This window comes from Callorhinchus milii, unplaced genomic scaffold (assembly GCF_018977255.1).
Source record: "Callorhinchus milii isolate IMCB2004 unplaced genomic scaffold, IMCB_Cmil_1.0 Scaffold1, whole genome shotgun sequence".
Classification (NCBI taxonomy): Eukaryota; Metazoa; Chordata; class Chondrichthyes; order Chimaeriformes; family Callorhinchidae; genus Callorhinchus; species Callorhinchus milii.
In genome coordinates this window covers 87,887,378-87,902,326 of record NW_024704742.1, presented here as the reverse complement: position 1 = coordinate 87,902,326, position 14,949 = coordinate 87,887,378, and the positions used below count along the sequence as shown (strand labels likewise).

Here is a 14,949-nt window from a genome sequence, read left to right as displayed (position 1 = left end):
TGGGAACACTGAGCAGGTCAGGCAGCATCTTTGGAGAGAGGAAAGTGAGTTAACTTTTCAGGGTAATGACCTTTCATCAGCAGTGAGTAAGATGCATTAGTGAGTGCAATAGACCTTAGCACCCTTGACATGGGGGGGGGATGGGAGAGGTGGGTTGTACCTCAAGAGGGGGAAATCGCAAGGGTTCTCCTTCCTGGTCGCCACCCAGGGAGCAAATATCAGGTGACGTCGAGATTGGTCTTGAACCAGCCAGTTGACTGGTGGCTCATCAGCGGCCAGTGTGTTGGTGGGGGGGGGGGGGGGGGGGAGCAGGTACTGCTGGCACCCATGGGGAATAGTACTGTGGGGAGTTGATGTCTTTAAGAGAGGAGGGGTTGGAAGAGTAGAGAAAATGAGGAAAAACACAGTAGAACAAACTCATTATTATTGGATGATGCTCACTGTTTTGGCATTGAGCCCGAGACGTCATTCCTTACTGATGTTGGAAAATTTAAATATCATGAAAAAACACATAGAATTCACCTTCTGTTGGGTGGGGGTGGGGGATAGTGGGGGGTCGGGCGAGAAAGTTATTTTCATTAAGGCGAATGGTGAAGCCATTCTCCTTTAGATCACGCCTTCCCAGGTCAAGGTTAGCTCAAGTAGCTGTAGAACAAAGCTTTTTCTCCTCTGACCCAAGAGTATGCCTCACCCCCAACTTCAGAGGAGCTACTAGATCTGTGGAGCCAGTGTGACTATTCAAGTCACCCTAGCCATCCTCTGGGATCTCAGAGGGAGGTTTCCGACGAGCGCTAAATACTGGGAAAAATTGTGCCCAGAGGTCGTGAGATGTTGGGTTAGGATTTTTTTCAAAAGCAAATTAAATAGATTTCTTTTAGGAAATAATATCTCGGGATACAGTATTTTGAGTTTGGGACATGACATGTAAATGCGACTGCCAGGATTGTAGAATGGACCTTATTTTTCTTTTGTTTTGTAATTCTTATGTTCTTGTGGGACTGCCTGACATTACACACTTTCACATCAGACCAGTCTGGAGTCAGTAAACCGTACCAAATGATTGAAAAGCTCATAATCGCTTGGAGCTGTTTTGTTGCCTATTGCCAGGAACTGCCTTGATTCCTGTAAATTTACATGGAACGGAGCAGTCTTTTCCTGAAGAATCTCTTTCCGCAATTTCAAAATTTACTCTTGTTCTGTCCTGTTTTTTTTTAAATGCTTCATCAAACATTAACTGCCCCCCACCCCGGACACAGACACACATATGATATGGGGAGGGGGCGGGTCCCTAGGGGGTGTAGGTATGCGAGTCCTTGCGAAAGAGACAACGACTCGCGCTCTTAGACGCTACCCTGCCTAAGGGGTGGTGTATAAATGCAACTTGTTGATTACTCAGAGATTCAGGATTGTACCTCGAAGTTTAGAGCAGAATGAGGGATTGGGAAAATTGGACAAGTCTTTAGTTGAGGTGTCCAGGTTTGCCTGGAGATCACGCTTCATGGCACTTGCCAAATTGACACAACCAAAGCATCTCCCATGATCCAAGGCTCCTGGAGCCTCCAAGTCACTCGCTCTCTGACAGAATTTCACACTCTGTACAAAATCTGACTTGTTGCATTTTGCATATGGAGGAGTTTTGCTTTTTTTCTGAAAAATTAAATTTTGTTTATAATCCCAGTTTATAAATCGCTTTACTTTTTTTTAGCAAGTGCAGAATTAGGGACATTCTGTGATATGTGTCTGTTAAAAAAAACATAGTTAGAAGCAATCTGTTTCTGTGGCAACACATTTTTAAGCATTGTTTAGGGCTTGGAGGAGCTGGGATTGTGAGAGACTGTTTTTTGGGATCAGCCGGGTGTCTTGACACGTGCAGAAACCCATCACCATGCTTAAGAGTATCCAAACCAAACTGAGAATTCCATGCATCCCACCTACGCATGGAAATCCCAGAGAAAGATTGGTTGAATGGAATGCGCACTCTCTCCCCGGAGGGACGCATTCTGCTTACCTAATTCCGGAAAGTATTAGAGGCAGGTTGCCAGGAGCCAAGGCTTGGGGACCCCAGCATGTGCGTTGGGGTAACTGCTGAAGTCTTACTACTATGACAACAACTTGCATTTATATAGTTCCCTTCACGTGGGATAGCTTCCCGGAATGCTTGACAGTGGCGGAGTCTGACCCCGAGCTCGGGGAGGATGTCAGCTAAAACCACACAGCTTGCAAGCTTGAGAGACTCAGTGGTGCCCAGAAACCCAGTTGGTGAAACAGGATCAATGGCTAAATGGCTTCCCTTTGTTCCTCTGTTGCTAATTGGGTGCCAACACCTCTCACTCTTGAGTCTGCCGGCCATTGCTGCTCTCTGGAGTTATACTTCAACGCCCTAGGGTCTGATTGTGACATTACTTTAACCTGAAGGATTCATGAACAAGCTACCTCATAAGTTTGTTTGCTTGGGTTATCCAAAGGAAGGAGGAACAATCTACCTGTTGTTTTTGCTTCTTCTTTCCTTCACCTGTGCTGAGCAAAATGATTTTGTTCTGAGCTTGGTTAAAGGTATGTCCTAAAACATGTTTCCATCCCCCCACAACCCCCCCACCCCCTCATCCCCCACAATGGTTCTCACCATCTCGTAACCAAGGGCATCAAATATACGATAGTGACTAGAGAAGAGAATTTAGGAGGAACTTCATTGTTAAGCATTGATTAGGGAATGGAGGAGCTGAACTTGTGATAGACTCAGGTGCCAACAGAGTGTAGTGAGATTGTGGAACTCGCTACCTGAAGCGGTGGTTGAATCAGATGGTGTAGATACATTCAAGAGGAAGCTGGAACTTCACACCAGGGAGAGGGCAATAGAAGGGAATGGGAGCGAGTAAAGGAATGCATGAAAGACTTGTGTGGAGTATAAACACTGACAAGGATTGGTTGGGCCGAGCGGCTTGTTTCCGTGCTGCACATTCTTTGTAAAGACTTTGTAGAATTGTTGAGCGCTTTGTGACATCCTCCCAGTGTGAAAGGCGCTGTGCAAGTGGAAATTGTTTTGTCTAATTTTGACCTAGTTGCCACTCTTTAGTCAGGGATAAAGTTGGTTGTCATTTTGTGTTATATTCACCAAGCCACATGGTGTAAGAGTGAAGATGTTGTGGCTATGATAATCATAATAATAATGTGCCCTAGTAGAAGAAGAATAGTTATGTAGCAGGTATTTGTTAACGAATATATTGATATGAGCTTCTCTTTACATTGTGCTCTATTATGCCCCATGTGTAAGCCATGTGCAAATTTAGTGGGATTTATCCTCTTCATTGGTTCTTAAGTAAGGCGCTATAATAAATGCAAGATTTTTTTTACGTGTATTAAACACAATACACATCTCTCCTTAAATACTGGATACTCGAAGGGTCCTGCAAGTTTGACTGAAGCAAACCTGCGCTTGCAATTGGATTTAGTCCAGTTATAATAATAATAATCCTTGCATTTGATATAACACTTTTCAATTCGGGAGGACGTCCCAAAGCGCTTCACAGAACACACTGTAAAGTGAATTGACTGTATATTTGTGGGCGAACGCGGCAGCCAATTGCGCACAGCAATGTCCCACAAACAGTCGTAGATTGAAAATGACCAATTTTATTGTTGTTTTGTTTTTTGGAGGGATTATTATTAGGCTCTGTGTGGAGTAAGGAAACTTGCCCAAGGTTTCGCCCTGCCTGGAATTGAACTCAGGTCTCTCGCTTGCAAAGCGAGTGCTCTAACCACTGAGCTACAGGTCTCCACGTTTGACTTTCTTGCCGGCTGCAGGAGGAATGATCTTTAAGCTTTCCACATGGAAAGAATGTTAATAGGGTTGAGATTCTCTGAGAAAACATTGGAATTTGGTAAAGGTTATTTTTGCACTTCTCTGTCAGTGCTGCTTAAAACTAAAATCTCCAGTGCTGAGTTTGCACTAGCATCTGTCCTAGCATCTCTCTATCTCTCCAACCTGCTCATATCCCACTGCTCTACCCACTCCCTTTGCTCAGCTGGCTTGGGCTTTCCAAATGTTCCTCATTTCCTCTGCTCCAGGATTGGGGGCGATGCTTTCAGCCATTACGCCTCGAAACTCGGGATGTCTATGCCTCAATCCCTCCGCCTTGTGCCCCCTTTGCCCATCTTCAGATGGCACCTGAAGATTTTCCTCTTCCATAGTGTCTATGGTCACCTCCCTGGCTTGGCGTTAAGCTACTGTACTCTATTGTTGTGTGCTCCGAGGCACTACCCCACGTAAACACGCCTTTGTTTACCTAGCAGTAAGTAGGAACCTGATTGTTAGTCGATTGGTGGATCATTTTTCCGGGTGTAGTTATTCTTTCAATAAAAAATAATAATAAAATTGATCACTCAATCTACGACTGTTTGTGGGACACTTGCTGTGCGCAATTGGTTGGCGCGTTTCGCCCAAAATATGTAAAATTCAATTTGCTTCACAGTATATTCTATGAAGCAATTTGATACGTCTTGAAGACGTGATAAGGCGCTATATCAATTGCAAGGATTATTATATTAGAAAGGTGCTATATAAATGCAAGTTGTTGTTGCAGTAGACTAAGATATTGAAACAAGTGTTTAAGGAACAAGTGGTTGGTAAAGTGAAAAGACCAGGGAAACATAAAATGCTTTTCACTAGGTGTGAGTGAGGCAGAAGTGGAGCATAGAAAACAAAATACAATTCAAAATTATTGTGTCCTTTTTTTTAAACTTGAGGATGAATTTTTCAAAAATAATAATAATCCTTGCATTTGATATAGCGTCTTATCACGTCGTAATACATCGCAAAGCATTTCATAGAATATATTGTAAAGTGGATTAACAGTGTATTACATGGCGAAATGCAGCAGCCAATAGCGTACAATAATGTCACACAAACACCAGTGGATTTAGTGACCACACTTTTTTTAAGGGATTATTACCTCTGCAAAAGGATCCGCCAATCGACTTACAACCAGGTTTCATTTTACTGCTAGGTATACAGAGGCGTGTGGAGTAAGGAAACTTGCCTAAGGTTTCACCTTGCCTGGGCCCACTCGCTTGTGAGGCGAGCGTGCTAACCATTATGCGACGGAACTCCACATAATAAAAGTGACTATCGATGAAAATTTTCAGAGGGCAAATCTAAAATAACATTGTCAGCGAGAGTTGGGTCATTTCCTCTTAGCAGGGAAAAAAATGGTTCCTATTTGCAGCCCTCTCCCTCGTTTTGGATTTGACTTGATTTAGTACAGAGTGTACATTTTGTTTTTCATGACAGGTGTGATGGGCATGGTACAAAACCAGCAGCACCTTCAGTGATGTGTGAATCGTGTGCAAACTGTGAACTATGCTACTTTGCAATTGGGTGCCGCTTTTCACCCAGAAAATACAGTCAATCCACTTTACAGTATATCCTGTGAAGCGCTTTGAGACGTTTCAATGACATGATAACGCGCTTTATTAAATGCAAAGATTAGTATTATTAGTTGAGCTTCTCTGAGCAGCCTCTTTGGCAGCTTATGAATTAAAACCAATGTTGTGGTGGGACCTTAGTGCTTGGAGATGCTCTATATGAATGTGTCTGTGTGTATGTGCAGGCACATAGTACCTTTACGAACCCTCCCTCCTTTAACAAGCAGTGGGTTCTAGCCCAGAGATGGAGCTGATAGCTGCGTCGGGTTCATGGATGCAGTTTTGTTTTTAAATAAAATGTGGAGTGTACTGAATTGTTTTTAAAGAAACTTGTTTATTCTGACACAGTGGCAAAAATGGTAGGAGGGTGACTTTGAATAGTCAAAAGAATTGCTGGTCACCAGCATAATTCATGCTGTTCAGAGGCTAGATCAGGATCTAAAATGCTGGAATAAAACCAGAAGTCACTGGGAACACGCAGCAGGTCAGGCAGCATCTATGGAGAGAGGAAAGTAAGTTAACAATTCAAGTCGATGACCTACAGAACTCAGTTCTGATGAAAGGTCATCGAACTGAAATGTTCCCAGCAACATCTGTTTTTATTTCAGATTTCCAGCATTTGTAATATTTTGCCTTTTATAAAATACTAGGTTGGGCTAATTGCCCGTGGACTAACCATCTTCAAATACCTGCAGGTGTAAGGAGTCACCAATAAAAAGGATTACAGAAGCTATTTGTGTTTCATTGGTGGTTTATTACACAATAACAGCTGTCTGTGTTAGAACATGGATAGCCCACAGCCTATTGGCCCAACCTGCAAATTTAGGTTGCAATGTGTCACTCTGATACAATAGAGCCCAATCATGCCTCAATTGCTCACAAAACACACAGTCACTCCAGTTTATAGTAAATCCTGTGAAGTGCTTTGAGCCATCCTCCTGTCATGAAAGGCGCAATTTCAAATGTAACTTATTATTAATCGTTGCAAATAGTGATTTTTGTTACTTGTTTGTAATAGTTAACTAAAAGCCTTTTTTTAAAAAAATAATGATATATTCATCAGTAAGTGACTCCTCTCTTGTAGCCGACCAGAGAAGCTATGATTTAGTACGGTGTTGCATTAAACAACTTTTCGCACTGACTTTAATCTGTTGGGACAAGCACGGGTGGTGAACCTTGACTGATGTTTTGGGAGCCTCAGGAAACTGGACTGAGCTGCTTTGTGATATCTTTTGTCAATGTGATACATGTATGGAAAATCTCACTTTTTATTTTCGGTGGTAACATTGTGAATAAATATTAATTTAATTTAACACTTTAATAGAAAATTTCGGGAATCCACACTAACCATTTAGTGTTCAGGAAATAGATGTTATTGAATGATCGGACGTCTTTGGTAACATTTCTTCTTCAAATTATTGATCGGTAAAATGTAACCCTCTTCATAGGGTGATTTCTTTTCTGTTTATCTGCAATTGAGAGGATTATATAGCGTGTCCACAGTTAAAGTCCTGTTACCCACTCCACCCCCCAACCCCATGTTCTTTTTACACAGTGCACTCACCAACAACTGAAACATGTGGAAGAATGATGTTAATTGTATTTACAATTACTTCATCGTTTCCAGTACAAATGTTTAACTGTATTTAGACGTCCTGAGGATCTTCAAATGCCAGTGTGTGTGTGAGCGCCATAATTTTCATGGCAGATAATGATCCGTCGCCAAGTTCAGTGTAACATCCCGTAACATAGATGGAGTGACGAGGAAGTTACTGGTAACAGATATTGTTAAACTCAACTCATCTGCAACAGAAAATAAAAAATCATTGTAAGAAAAAAAACGGGCGGGGGGGGTTGGGGGTTGACAGGATTTGTGAAAACCCTGTAAGAGAAACGGCAGCCATACAGTGGGGTCTAATGTGTGGTTTACAATGAGGGATTCCTTAAGTGTTGAGCATGGATTCTCCCTATATGATGGAGCTGCCTCTCTCTGGCATCTGGCTATCTTCCGTGTTGTGGATCGCAGCTTTTGGCTGTGGTTACCAGGGTTCGTGGGTTTACTGATACTCCGGAGTCAATCCACTATCTGCTAACCTGCAAGCAGGAGCCAGACTGCACTGCCCGGACAAGACTTTGGTGCTGAGTATCACTGTCAGGGTGAGGTGTTCACCAGCAAGTGTATAATTCATGATTGCTGCCTAAGTGCTTGCTGTATTTAGCCCCCAAACTGTGTGGTGCGAAGAGTGACATTGTGCAGCAAATCTTGAGAGGGAATGTTCAATATAAAGGTGGAGATTAAGTGCTACAGTGGTTAAATGGTACATTAGTGTTCAAGCCTTTTCAATCCAGGCAATTGACTTAGCCATCTAACCTTCAGCTGAGACAAGCTCAATACACGACTGTTTGTGTGACACTGCTGTGCGCAATTGTCTTCCGCGTTTCGCCCATAAAATATACCATCGCTCCACTTTACAGTATATTCTATGAAGCACTTTGAAACATCTCAACAATGTGATAAGGCATTATATCAAATACAAGGATTATTATTATTATAATTATACAGCAGCCTTGCTTTGGTGACTTGAAAATTGCTATGAGGTTCAGTCAGTGAAGGTCCTGTTGGCCAGTGACTGAGCTAGATATGGTATTAGCTGAACCGTTTAAGAAAAACTCTTTTGTTTGCATCGCAGTGTGATCCCTTCAGTCTCAGCCAGTATTAATGGCTTGTTGTAAGCCCGTCTGAAGTGTTGGAACATCAGACAGTTAGTACATTAAAGAAGCCGAATTAGTGATGACGCTTTAAACTCTGTACACAAAATGTTTGCTGCATGTTTATGCTGTTTGCTATCCATGTACGTACCTCTCCAGCATTGTCTCCAGGTAGATATCCCTGTGACTTGTACCTAACCCCTTTCAGCCCAGTCAAGATTTGACTCAGACTGTTTTATTAATTTCTTTGTTTTTTGTAAGCTGAAGTAAATCTTTCCTGACAACACCCACTTTGCATTACAAAACATTTCCTTTGAGCAAGTTACCAAATGCTTCAAACAATTAATTTTAATTGTTTGCTGGGTATTTACTGCGTCTGCCTGCGCAGAGCACCTTTACCTGTGCTGAGCACCTTGCTAATAATGATAATTGCTTTCCAGGGATAATAATCCTCCCCCCCCCCCAAAATAATAATAATTTGGTCGCTCAATCCATGACTGTGGGACACTGCTATGCGCAATTGGCTGGTACGTTTCGCCCATAAAATATACAGTATATTCCGTGAAGTACTTTGAGATGTCTCAACAACATGATAACATGCTATATCAAATGCAAGGATTATTATTATTATTTACAAAAGTGTGTCAGCTTGGCTCAGTGATAGCCCTCTGCATCAGGAGATTATGGGTTCAAATCCTGCATCGGGACTTGAATTCACGTAGTCCAAGATGACCTTCTAATGCCTGGGGGGGTGTTGCATTGTTGGAGGTGCTGTCCTTCATGATGAGACATTAAATTGACGTCTTGTCTGCCTTTTCAGGTGGATGTTAAAGATCCCATGGCATTATTCGAAAAGAGAAGGGAGTTTCTCTCTCCCAGTGTCCTGGCCAACAACCCCTCCCCTGTTGACTCGCTCCCTGCTGCATTGCCTGTGCAATGGAATGAACTAGCGTTTGCCTCCCAGGCTTGTGCTGGAATCAATACCCATGGGCACTGTATGCTGTCAGTGTAAGATTATCCTAGCACAACAAGCACATTCGAGAGAGGAGAGAGAAAATAGGCAAAAGAAAATTCTACAAGGATTCAGCACGGAGGAGAGACTGAATTCGAAAACAGCAGAAAAAAGGGGGAGGGGGACAGCTTTTTTGTAGATACACAAAATCCAAGTTTAGCACCAATCGTCAGGAGAGGGTTCTGTTTGTACACACAGTTAGCGTCGATGACATTTTTCTTGTGGGGCACATCCAATACCAAAATGTGACGTATTCCTCCAGTAAATATGCCTCTGGGAAGAGATGAAATGAACGTGTCATGAACTTTGTTGTTGTAAATTGATGTATCTGTGGTTCCGGGTGGGGGGTGGTGGGGGAGAAAAGGGATGGCTGATCTCAGCATGCTGTCATCCAGGCCTAAGGCCACTTCAAGATCCTAATAAACGTGTGGTTTTCAAAGCAGAGATTTAATTTAATGTGAGCTTGTTTCACCTGAAAACATTTTTTTTACACAGACCAAAAATTCCTGGCCGGTATTTTTAGTAGAGCTTTGCAACCATTGCGGTAAATTTCAGCCTTAATATGGAAGCTGCCCCACCATCCCCCAAGCTTCTAAAAAAAGGAACCGGCTTTCAAATTGGGACTAAATTTTAAGAATTTTCTACCATCAAATTTTATAAAGTTTTGTCCCGCTCGATTCCCTCCTTACTCCGCACACCTGTTTACCTAGCAGGAAGTAGGAACAACAACAACAACAAGATTGCAATTATAGAGCACCTTTCACGTCGGGAAGGAGGAAAGGGAGGAATCAAGGCGAAGGCACTGGGGGATGGAGTTCCAGAGACTAGGGGCTGAGAGGTTGAAAGCCCTGCCACCGATGCTGGGTGGATGGGCGGGGGATGTGGAGCAGGAATGGAGCAGAAATGGAGCCAGAGGAATGGAGAGTACGGGCAACAACAAGATTCCATTTATTGAGCGCCTTTCACGTCGGGAGGAAGTCCTAAGGGCAGGTAAGTAGGGGGATAGTAGGTCAGAGAGGTAGGAGGGAGCAAGGGCATGAATGGCCTTGTAGGTGAGGATGAGGATCTTGAACCTGGTTGTTTGTCGATTGGCGGATCGCTTTCCGGAGGTAACAATCCCTTCAAAAAAACATTTGGTACTCAAACCATGACTGTTTGTGGGACACCTCTGTGCAATTGGCTGCTGCGTTTTGCCCACAAAATACACAGTTAATTCACTTTACAATATATTCTGTGAAGTTCTTTGAGACCTCTCAACGATGTGATAAGGCAGTATTTCAAATGCAAGGATTATTATTATAAGGGAAAGTGGTCTTTCCAGGCTATGACTGGGTGGAGATTTGATTCTCTGCAAGTGACGTGTCCCATGCATTTTCCTGGCCAGCACCTCTCCTGGCAAATGTCTGCTTGTGGGACATTGCCACATGCAAATTGTCTGCCGCATTTGCCTACGATGACATAATCACTACAATGTAAAGCAATCTGAGATGTTTCAGCATGATAGGAACTGTATTGAATGCTAATATTATTATCATTTATTATGATGTGCAGAACAAAATAGAGAACACTAGACAGATTTTTCAAGGTAAAGGCAGGGATTTCACTTTGCAACGTTAAGAGTGCAGCTTGAAGCCTGGTATAAAGGAGGTAATAAGTGCATTGTTCAGTCAGGAACATTGATAATGTTCCTGTTGTTTAGCAGAATGCCTGGAGCAATGCAATGTTATGTCAACAATGATCAGCAACAACCATAAAAGTATAGATTAGCTTATTGACATTGTTTACAGTTTCCTTATTCTTCAAAATAGGCAATCAAAAGCTGGAATGCTCTGTTTTATGATGAATCTACATGTAGCTTTATCTGAAACATTCACTTTTTTTTCCACAAAACAAAGATATTTTACATTTTAGTTCTTCCCTCCAGGTGATGTTGTGGGTTCAAGTCCCGGAGTTGGAGACTTTGAGCTTATTAGTCTAGGCTGACATTCCAGTGTAGAGTTGTGGGAGGTCTGCATTGTCGGAGATGCTGTCCCTTAGATGAGACGTTAAAATTGTGGTCCTGTCTGCCTGTTCAGGTGGATATTTAAAGATCCTATGGCACTATTCAAAAAGAGAAGGGGGTTTCTCCTGGTGTCCTGGCCAACAACCCCCAGATATAATTGGCCATTCACTTCATGGAATTTTTGTGGCTGTTTGTGGGACATTCCTGTACGCAAATTGGCTGCTGCATTCACCTAGAAAATAGAGTCTCTACACTTCACAGTAAATCCTGTTATGCACTTTGGGACTTATTCCCATTGTGAAAGGCACTGTACCAAATGCAAGGATTATTTATTGTGTGTGTGTGTGTTAAACACATACATCGAGAATGCACATCTTCATTAAATACTGGATATTCAAAGGTTCCTGTAAGTTTAATTGAATCAAACCCATGTGCTAGCAATTAGATTGCAATTGTCCCAAAGCCCTTCGCAGGATATACTGTAAAGTGTAGTGGCTGACTATGTATTTTCGGGTGAACGCAGCTGCCAATTTGTGCATAGCAATGTTCCACAAACAGCCATGAAGTGAATGACCAATTGCTATGTATTTTATGTATTATTATGATATTATGTCTTATGGATTACGAGTGAATTTCTTTGTCACATTGATGTGCAACCTGACTTTAATAATAATGATATCTGACCAAAAAGGCTTGGTATTGTTAAATAAAGTTTTTAAAGAAAACAGGTTATTCACTTTCTGGCTGTTTGTGGGACTTTGCTGTGCACAAATTGGTTGCCATATTCATCTGCACTTTACAGTAAAATCTGCGAAGTTCTTTAAGATGACCTCCTAAAATGAAAAGCACTGTATATGATGCAATAATAATCCTTGCATTTGTTTTAGCGCCTTATCACGTCATTGAGACGTCTCGGGCGCTGGCAGCATCAGCCTCCACGGCTGCACGCCAGTCACTCCTCACTAAGCCAGTCAGGAACCTGGGTGTCTTGTTTGACCCTGAACTGTCCTGTCTCCCCCACATCCACGCCATGACCGGCACTGCCTACCATCACCTCTGCAATATCGCCAGACTCCGCCACTGCCTCACCCCTCAGGCTACCGAAACCCTCACCCACGCATTTGTCACATCAAGGTTCGATTATGGAAATTCCCTCCTCATCGGCCTTCCCAACTCTTCTCTTCACAAGCTGCAGATCATCCAAACCTCTGCAGCTCATGTACTCTCACGCACCAGGCTCCATGACCCCATCACTCCCACCCTCGCCTGACCCACTGGCTCCCCATCACCCAGAGGATCGAGTTTAAGATCCTCATTTTCAAGGCCATCTATGGCCATGCCCCCTCTGACCTGCTGATTCCCTACCAACCTACCCGGTCCCTCCGTTCAGTGGGCTCCGGTTTGCTCCATGTCTCCTGCCCGACCCACCCTGCCATCGGTGGCCGGGCTTTCAGCCTCTCTGCCCCCACACTCTGGAACTCCATCCCACAGTCCCCTTGCCCCATTTTCTCCCTTGCCTCCTTCAAGACTTGTCTCAAGACCCTCCTCTTCGATTGTGCCTTTGGTCTTCCTCCCACCTCTCTGCCTTCCCTCACCCCTACCCCACCCCTCCCACAATTCTCAGGCCCTGATTCCTGACTGTTCAGTGGTTTGGGACATCCTCCCAACGTGAAAGGCGATCTATGAATGTAATTTTGTTGTTGTTGTCTCAAAGCACTTCACAGAATATACTGTAATTGAATTGACCGTATATTTTTGTGGGTGAAATACGGCAGCCAATTGCACACAGCAATGTCCCACAAACAGTTGTGGATTGAGTGACAACATTTTTTTAGAGGACTTGAAGGGATTATTATCCCTGTAAAAACGATCCACCAATTGACTAACAACCAAATTCTTACTTACTGCAAGGTAAATAGAGGCGGGTGGAGTAAGGAAACTTGCCTAAAGTTTTGCCCTCCCTGGGAATCGAACCTAGGTCCTCTCGCCTATGAGGCGAGTGCTCTAACCAATATGCTACAGGACTCCAAATGATTATTATTTATTCCTTAACATTGGCATTTCCACACACACACTCCAGTGACTGGCCCCATAGTGAAGGGACTATGAGAAGGAATGTAATTGTCAGCTCATGCCGACAGAGCCCCTCACCAACTGCAGCTTTGTGTATAGACTTAAAAAAAAGAGAATGCAACTAGATATTGGTAAATATAATAGGATCATTTGACAGAGTGCCTCTTGCTAAATGCAGTATTTCCCTTCGCTGAGCTTGCGCTATTCCGCAAGGTTAATTTTTTATTCTCTCCTCCAATTTCCTCTTCTGTCATCTACTGACTCGTTCCAGGTTACTGTTTCATGAATGACTTCTATTACTTCACTCCAGACAACAACACATGAACCTGCAGCAAGGAACAACAACCAGTGTGAACCTTCTGCTGATTTGCCTCCCCCCATTCCACCCCCGAACCCCCAGGCTTGTGTGCCCATAAAACATTTTGAGATATCCTCCCGACACGTAAGCCACTGTATAAAATGTACGGTAAAGAGCGCAGAAGACAATTTGCATCCCGCCCCCATCACCCCCATTGATGTTCCATCTGAGATCAGTATTCACACCACGGACTGGGAGTGGAACCGGGGTACGGTACAGATTATTACTAGACTGATGGACACAATTCAATTTAGTCCCTGTGCAGCGTCAGCCCCTCAGCCTCCTCTGACTTGCGCTCGTCTGCCTCTGCGGGTGACGACAGCTATTGGTTTCCAGGAACTGATTGTTCAGTCAGTGAGTGTATTGCCACCCAGTGGCGGAGCACATTTTTGTTCAAAATTTCTTGGTCGTGTTGCCTTCATTTTCTTTTGTGCGTTTTCCTTGCAAGCTCTTGTTTGTGAGTGAAACGCGACAGCCCCAGCCAGTTTGCGCACAGCAATGTCTCACAAACCCCCATGAATTGACTGACCAATTTTATTTGGGAGGATTGAATATAAACAAAACGCAAAATACTGCAGATGCCGGAAATCTAAATGGTTCTGACGAAGGGTCGTGGACCCGAAACGTTGACTCACTTTCCTTTCTCCATAGATGCTGCCTGACCTGCTGAGTGTTCCCAGCGACTTCTGTTTTTGTTTATTTGGAGGATTGTTGGCTGGGACACGGGGAGAGAGAAACCCCCTCCTCCTTAACGTCCACCCGACCGAAGATTTCACTTTTTACTTTATTTAACATTTCATTTTTTAAATTTTATTTATATTTTTTATATAAAAACATAATACATTTTAATGAGGGCTTCATTAACAGTTTAGTATCATTTCTGCGAGTTCCTATGGAAAGGGCCACACGTTTAAAGACGCGATAAGGCAAGGATTCAAAATAACTGTCTTCGTAGAGGGTAACGCCCCGGAGCGCTTTACAACGATGCATTCGGACTCCGAGGAGAGGAGATGGGGATGTGGAGCCCTGTAGCTCAGTGGTTAGAGCACTCGCCTCGCAAGCGAGAGACCTGGGTTCGATTCCCATTAGGGCCAAACCTTGGACAAGTTTCCTCACTCCACACGCACACACACATGCATACACACACACACATGCATACACACACACATGCATACACACGCACACACACATGCATACACACGCACACACACATGCAACACACGCACACACACATGCATACACACACACACATGCATACACACGCATACACATGCACACACGCGCGCACACGCACACACACGCGCACACACGCACGCACACACACACATACGCACACACACACACGCGCGTAATCATAATCCCGCAAGAGAAAAA

General features: G+C 43.5%; 1 non-coding gene across 1 annotated transcript; it reads left to right on the top strand.

The window, feature by feature from the left end:
• Nucleotides 1-14,597: 14,597 nt before the first annotated feature.
• Nucleotides 14,598-14,669, top strand: trnaa-cgc. Its single transcript has one exon. It is a non-coding gene; the product is annotated as a tRNA-Ala (tRNA).
• Nucleotides 14,670-14,949: the final 280 nt, after the last annotated feature.